This window comes from Oryzias latipes, chromosome 9 (assembly GCF_002234675.1).
Source record: "Oryzias latipes chromosome 9, ASM223467v1".
NCBI lineage: Eukaryota > Metazoa > Chordata > Actinopteri > Beloniformes > Adrianichthyidae > Oryzias > Oryzias latipes.
The window spans coordinates 8,441,254-8,449,439 of record NC_019867.2 but is presented as its reverse complement, the minus strand read 5'-3'; the positions used below and the strand labels follow the sequence as shown (position 1 = coordinate 8,449,439).

General features: G+C 40.1%; 1 protein-coding gene across 2 annotated transcripts in view; it reads left to right on the top strand.

The window, feature by feature from the left end:
- The first annotated feature begins 4,223 nt into the window (after positions 1-4,223).
- The window catches only part of ghr (growth hormone receptor), a 28,340-nt gene continuing 24,377 nt past the window's right edge, over positions 4,224-8,186 (top strand). The window contains exon 1 of one of the 2 annotated variants that reach the window (XM_011478846.3): positions 4,224-4,551. The gene's annotated coding sequence lies outside the window, so the exon portion shown is untranslated. 2 annotated transcript variants of the gene reach the window in all.

The following is an 8,186-nucleotide window of genomic DNA, read 5'->3' as shown; positions in this document are numbered from 1 at the left end:
TTCTGCATAGATCTGGTTTCTACAATATATTGACACTTAAACAACAATATATGTCGCTTTTCTTCACTTCTGTCATCTCCGCAGCTTCTGTAAGCTGTTTCTATGAAAACATGAGTACGACGTGTGTGGAATTCCTCTTTTGTAATCTGACTTGGAATTAGTTCCATGTGCAGCTATTCAGAATATTTGTTAATGATCAATTAAGAAAGTAAAATTCACATTAATAAGTATTTTATTCTTTGAGGATCCAGTAAAAATATGACAAATAATGATGCAAAGACATTAATTTCCACCTATGGTTTCTGTTTATGTTTGAACTAGTCACTGCCTGGCAACTAGTTTGATAAGGAAAACCAAATCTTGGTAAAATTAGGATTCTGCTTTTACTGATCCCATTTGCTGCCTGTCACTCAAAAATTATTTAAAAAAAGATAGTTCTTTATTGCATATTGAATATGAGGAGTCAAGGCTTACTGACTGACTGTTTATGTTGATACCATCACACTTAATATGTCCCTGAAATGCCCCCGTTTAGCTATAGTTCAAAGGCCCGTTCACAGATCACAGGGGGTTGATTGCGCGCCATCTTTGGCATGTCTTATAAACTGTTTGTACCCAGGCAGGGCAAACACACATGCGGGTACATTAGGGGGTTGTGTTCCATTGGCTGTATTTTCTGTCATGTCTCGTCACAGCTCCGCTGGATTTCCACAGCCAAGACAAGTTGGACACAAGCGCTTGAATACAAGTCTTTGCTCTAATTTATCACTCTATCGGATCATGGTCAGGACTGGTTGAAGGCCAATCACGTTGTTTCACACCAAACTCACTTGTCCATGTCTTCATGAACTTTCTGTATGTGCTGGGGTGGAGTGACGTTGGAACAGGTGAAGGTCATCCCAAACTGTGCCCTCAAAGATACAAGAATGGAATTTTCTTAATGAATCGTTTCATCTCTAAAGCTCAAACTCAGCTCCTAAAAACAACCCCACACCTTAATACCCACTCCACAAGCTTTACTCTTTGCACAGTGCAGTCAGAAAAGCACTGTTCTCTTAACCGACCTTACTGAGATTACCAGATTTAGAAGTGTGAACCATGTCACTCTAGAGAACGTGTCTCCACTGCTCCAAAGCCCCATGGTGGTGTGTTTCATGTCATTTTATCCAATGCCTTGCATTGCACTGACTGATGTATGGAAGCTCGAATGCAGCTGCTTGGTCATGGACACCCATGTGCTGAAGCTGTTCTTAAGATAAGCTGAAAAAGTTTGAAGGTCTGTGGTGCTTGACTCTGCAAAAAGTTGTTGAGTTCTGTGCTGTACGTGCAATGGCATTTGCCACAAATTGGGACATGGAGTTAAGACCCCAAGTTGAGACTGAACCTCGAGGATTTCAGACTTGACTTGAGACTTGAGGTCTAGGACTTGTGAACAATCTTCATTAGTTTATTCTTTTTTCATCTGTGGAACATCACCGTCAACTCTAAAAACGAAAGCTTTCCTTATAAAGCTTTTGCTTTAGGAATCCAGAAATTTTACCTGTTTGTTGTCCTGTCTTCCTAAGCTGTTAAAAAGTAGTTTAATGACAATTTGTGACGATAAAATATTCATTTTAATTAAAAGTTTTACGACTATAGACTTTACTTGAAATTACAGCCTAAGACTGCAGACTTGAATTGGACATGTATTGGACTGGTAAAACAAGACTTGAGAGGACCCTCTAACCCTGTTGTGTCAATTTAAGCTTCCTACTTTTGACCAAATTCCCTTTACTTGTTTACAACACTACTGACAATTCCATTCAGTTTCTTTTTGAAGTGCCAGCTCACAACTGAAAACGCCTCAAAGTGCAATTCAACCTGCAGAACATTTTACGACCGGCAAATCTGTTCGGAAGATATCTTATCACGATTTCTTGCCGGAATTTTCTGAGCTCTTGAGAGGAGCTCATTCTTTCACAAGAATCCAACAAACTGAATGTTTGTTGAACAGTCTGTGTGATTTTACAGACCTGTGAAAGGGATTGGAACACCTAAATCATTGATGAGCGAATACTTTTCACGGACATGTGTGATAGAAGAATCGGTGTGACGTCATGTGATGTAATGTGAAACTTCACTTCTGAAAGTGTAGTCGGAATAAAAATGAGTTCTAAAACCACCGGAAGTATTTAAAGTCAAGATAACTTTGATAGGTAAGGTATTGACCAGCACCACAGCATCCTGAACCAACATCCCATGTGAACACAGTGGAAAGAAATGCAGCTCCAGTCTTCCAGAGCATTCACAAAGGCTTTAGTGTGGTCCACAGGCATAGCTCAGCTATCACATATCAGCATATGCCAGGAAGTCAATAACAAATAAGCCCCTTGGAGGATTGGAGCTGCTTGTCTCTAAAGTTTCTTACACATTTTTGCTTTTTTTTCCATCTAAAAGTTATGCCATTGAGCGAAAATAAATAGATGGTATAACCCTGAACACTGTTTGAATGTTGTATCAGATGGGCGTCTTCTTGAATGTTAATGGGCACACTGTTGCAGCTGGATGAATTAGAAAAGGCGAAACGTTACTTACGAAGTTTGTTAAGGCAAACAGGAGAGCGCTTTTCCCGATTAAATATCAACATCTGTGCTGTAGGAAACAAAAATCCACTAATCGCCCCCAGTTTTTCTCTGTCTTTAAATTACCCTGTTTTTCTTGTATTTTTAGTTTTTTTCACTTCGTTCAGTCAGTTTTCTTGACCTTCATTATGAACATATATGCAAGGCTAAGTGCCATTAGACATGTTTGAAATATCCGAGGCCGAGCAACTCAATTGGTATAACAAATGACATCAGATCTCATGGAGCCGGGGTACTCTAAATGAGTGCAGGATACACATATGATAGACTACCTCAGGCCCTGCAGTCTTAATAAAAACATTGATTTTTTTGTTCACATTGATGGATGTTTTGGCTTAAATTGATTGACTGCAAAGTCGAATATGGACTAAATAAACAATGGCTTATGCACAGAGGTTGTGCTGAAAAGGTGCAGCAAACAGCATGGCAGCATAAATGTGTATGTGTATGTGTGTGTGTGTGTGGTGGGGGGTATGTGTGCTTTGTTCACGTGTTTGGGAGGTATGTCTATCTGAACTGAAGGCTTTTGGGTCAGGGGTAATGCTGCAACTGTGGTCATGCCTCTCATGCTGTCACACCTGGACCCTCCACGTGAGGCCACACAGGCTGCAGCATTCTGAAGGGAAAACTCCTAAACTCTCAGTGCATTTAATCTACAGGAGGAAAGAAAGCTTTGGTTATTCAGAGAGATTTCTATGGTGTTTGATCGACTGAGGTTGAGTTCATTTGAGCAAAAACTGAAACAGATTTTTATTCCTTTGAGGGCAATAAAAGTTTGGAATAGTCTGGAGTTTGAACAAAAACAATGTAAAAATGTTAAAAACAGTTCCAAGCGTAAGGTATATGCAAGAATATTTGATGAAGACTACAGTAGTATGTATAAAGACAATTATGAGGACCAAGGCTGTTATGATTGTTACATTGTAACAATTTATCATATTATTTTGTATTTTGTATTATTTCATAGACATCTTAGTAGTATAACTATAGAGCTTTTATTAAGGGGCTGACCTAAGTTTCTCCTTGCTCCCTTATAACATATTTTATAGTGTTATTACCATTTTATGGGTTTGTATACTATTGATCCTGTTTTAAGTATTAGCATATCTCAAATCTCAAAAATAAACTTGTAGATATAAGGACACAAATAAAAAACTTCCATTTGTCAATGATTGCGCTGCAAAAACAGAATCTTAAGAAGGCAAAAGACATTGTTTTGTTGAAAAAGAGTCTTATTTTCTGTCTTGTAAGAAAAATCATCTTAGTTTTTCTGTTTGAGAAAACATGTCTGACTGCCTTTTATTTTCCTCAAAACAAGAAATCTTGGTAAAATCAAATTTGTTACCCCATTTGGAGATTTTCTTTTTTGCTTACTTGATGAAAATTTGGAAAAGTGGCAAGAATTTGGATTTTTATTTGTGTGTTAACTTAAAAAATATTCTTTTATTAGTTTTTGTTTTGTCAAGACCCACTAAAGTGTCTATTTTAGTGTGAAAGTTGAAGTTTCTCCTGGCAGCTTGCAGCAGCAGCAGGGGGGATTTTATTTTGGAGTTTTGGCCCCCCACTCCCTCGCCGGCTGTCCCCCTGCGTGCTCCTCTCGGACTCGGAGCAGACCCGGATTGTCGGCGGATGAGGGCGCTTCACCGCCGCCACAAAAGAAAAGCAGGTTCTTCCTCTGCCTCGTCGAACGTGTGTCTCTTTAAACAAGGCGAAGCGATGAGCGGATAAGAAGCCCCAGAGTCCTGATCGGGAACGCACACGCATCTCCGGGAGACTTTGGGATGTGAAAGGTTCGAGCGCTGAGCTCCTGTTCGGGCCGAGCAGCCTGAGCGAAGCCGCGGAACCGCCGGGGGCTGGCGCTGGACCAGTGGATGACCAACTTCTGAAAAAGTCCCCCTGCACTCCTCAACGGCTCCAGACTTTTAAAGCGGTAAGTTTTTGCGTGTTTTCCAAAAGTTTGGTGCGTCTTTTTCATCTAAGCGCAAGCGATCGTGTCGAAACTTATGGTAAAAATGCTGCGCTTTTTCCCCCCAGCCCACACATCCATACTGCTCACTCACTGCAGAGTTTTCATGCTCTCCTCGCTCCAAACATGGCATATTTTCTCTGAAAAATCTGTATTTTCCTCCTAAGAAACAGATTTTAATCTGAATTCAGTGGATTATGGGGTTTTTTCAGCAGATCTTTGTGCGTAAACATTCTACCGCACATATTATGATAATGTAAGAGTAAAAACATGAAAATGAAGAGATGCTTCAATAGCAGCAGGATCATCCCTTCCAACTTTGTTTTAATCTTCCTATTTGAAGAAAAATAAAGGTTGCATGTCAACTTTAGAACTATCAAATTGATTTTCAACACATTCAATGCGCATCTTATAGAGTCAAACTTGAACACTTCAAGAACAGATTAATATTATATAAAAATAATTACTCTGAAACATTTGGGTTGAAGTGTTTTCTTATTGGAAAATATGTAAAAGTTTGGACTTTTTAGTCATTTTTTACAGTTTTATACAAAACAGATTTGATTACTGCAGAGAAAAGTAAAAGAAAAACACATCGTAATAGTTTTGCAGCACTATTAACGTGGTAAGTAGATGTTTCTTTTTTTTTTAAATGAATAGTGTTGTGTTTTTGGAGATCCATCAGTGTTTCTGCTTGTGAACACTCCACCAAAATCATCTGTTCTGTGTTGTGTGAAAGCTCAACAGCTCTCTGTAACCCAATAGGTTTTACAAACAAACACAGTCAGGTTGTCAGGATGTGTGCAGCTCCGGAGCAAGAGAAATGAAATAGATTTTCAGTCCAAAAGAAAAAGTGGGTGGATTGGATTTTTCTTTAGGAGCTTTAAAATCATTTAAACACGTAACAGTTTAAATCCAGATGACTTCATTTTACTTTCATCCTAGAGGATGGAAGTAAAAAAAAACTTTTTTGCTTGAAAAAGTGTTTCTTTCAGGTTTGAATTATTAAAAAGTCTTGTATTTAGAGTTTTAAAAAAACTTTTCCTTTGAGCATCACTTACAGACGGCATTTCTGTGTCACAGCTCAGGCTGCTGCAAACCCACCAGGTTCCAGATTGGCTGCTTCTCCCGTTTTTTCTGGACTTACACTTCTGCTTTAACCACAGTTCTTTGCATTGGACTCTGTGCATGTGTGTATATGCAGCAGTTTGCATGCAGTGTTTCCCTCTCCAGGCTTACACACACACACAGACAGGAGCAGTGTTTGCAGATGTGTGACCTGATCCACTTCCAGCAGAGTCTCCTCTTATGCCAGTGTGCTGACTCGGAGTTTTCCACACTCTCTTATGAAATAAGAGGAGACATTAGAGCCATTCAGTAGCCATATCTGCATGCCAAGGAGCACGCACAAACACACGTGTGCAATACATGCGTGCCTGCGGGCAGCCGCCAAAGCTCATATTCACGCATGCAGCAAAGACATGCAGCGGTCCTGATAGAGGCAGCTGCGAAGTCAAGACTCCTGGATGAGTGGTTCAGTCAGCGAGTCCTCAACCTCAACAGCATCTGATTGAACATAAAGACTCATTCTAAAGTAGTCCATTTACTCCAAGACATAGACTGTCAGGAAAGGGGAAAAGTCGAAGCCATTGCATCTATTTATACGATTCTTGCGTAATAACGGAGGTTGGCTGCAGCTCAGGAGGGAGAGCGTTCGTCTGCCAATCAGAGAGTTGGTGGTCATACGCCCGGCCAAACAAGGGTTCATGTCCAAGGGTTTTTGGGCAACTCACTAAACCCACACTGCCTCCATTCACTGCTATGTTTTCACATCTTAAAATCCCTTTCCAATCATCTTTTGATTTAGTGTGGCCACCCCACCCTTGCCCTCCTCATTGCTTAGAGCTCAGAGGAGGGAGCTTGTGATCCACATGTGGATTTTCTACGTCACCAATTAGCTCTTTGTCAAAAAGGCATTTTTTTCATCTGCTCCTGATTCACATTGATTTGAATAAAAACACCCAAATGCAGTTTTGAGCCTAATGTTCTGCAGTGCCTTTATACTAAACAAGGTTTAGTTGGTTTGCATTGACCACAGCACACGCGTTTACAATGTTCAAATTCTTACAATAAGAAACTCCCATACTCTTGCCTCACAGCGAGAAGGCTGTGATTCAAATGCCGGCTGGGACCTTTCTGTGCAGAGTTTTCATACATGCATGTGTGGGTTTTTTGGGGGGGACTCCGGTTTCCTCCCACAGTCCAAAGACATGCATCATAGGTTAATGGACTGGCGACCTGTCCCGGGTGTACCCCGCCTTTGTCCAACAGTAGCTGGGTTGGCTCCAGCAACCCCATGACCTCGAAGGGGGTTCAGTGGGTTCAGGAAATAGATGGATGGATGGAAGAAACTCCCATAATATTCAAAACAATATTATTAACACTCAAATAGGGCTGCACGATATGAGGAAAACTTGCGATATGCGATATTAGTGATCAATATTGCGATAACGATAAATTTGCGGTAAATAAACAAATAGAAAAATAAACAAAAACATCATTCCCATTTCATTGCAACAGTTTAAAAATGATACTCCAAATGACCCTCATCGACATGGGGGACAAACGTCAGGGTGGCTAACCCTGGTCCTCAAGAGCCTCAACCCTGTCTGTTTTCCAATTCTCCCTAGACTGCTCGATAATGATAACCAAAATCAGGTGTGTTCAGTCAATCAGGATGTGAAATCACTTGAGTCAGCCAATCAACAGCAAGCTGGTTAAGGAGAGCTGGAAAACAGGCAGGGTTGAGGCTCTTCAGGACCAGGGTTAACATAATAGGCCTCCATCTGATTGGTCAACAATGGGAAGGCGTCCATCTGATTGGTCAAAGCATAAAAGGATTTATTTGATTCGTTAAATGCTTCAAGCTGCTAGAAGATTGTTTTAACACATTTTGGGTTTGCGATTTATTGCGATATTCGCCGTCTTTTGCGATATGGATATTGCAGAGCTGGATATTGCGATAACGATAAATTTGCGGTATATTGTGCAGGCCTACACTCAAATTAACCCAGTAAGCATACCTCTCACTAAATTATGATTTCACATTTTTACTGAGAAAGTATTTAAGATTCACATTAGCTATCAGTTATTCAAGTTATTCAAGAGATGCAGACATGCTGCCGAGGCTGAGTCTGACTGACGTCATAAAATGGCCGGCACCCACACGAAGCGAAAGCCGGTGCCACAAAGATCAAGTCGTTTCACTTCCGGGTTGGAAAAGAACTCAAAAAGGTAATTAATTTTTAAAAATTAAAAAATCATTCTTGTGTGCCAAAGGTAGTAATACATTATCATACACATGGATTGTAGTTTGAAAATCACAACTACAAGCTTTTTCAAACTGCATTTTTGGGTCTGCTCCTGATTCACAAGGATTTGAATAAAGAAATATTGAGAAATGCAATTTTAATTTTTCTTTATATATGTCCTTCATCATCAGAAAAATGCTACAAGAACATGTTAAAAATACCAAAATCCCGACTTTCGTGATTGGAGTAGGTCTTAAACTATATTGTGAAAGCCTTCTTGCACTAAAA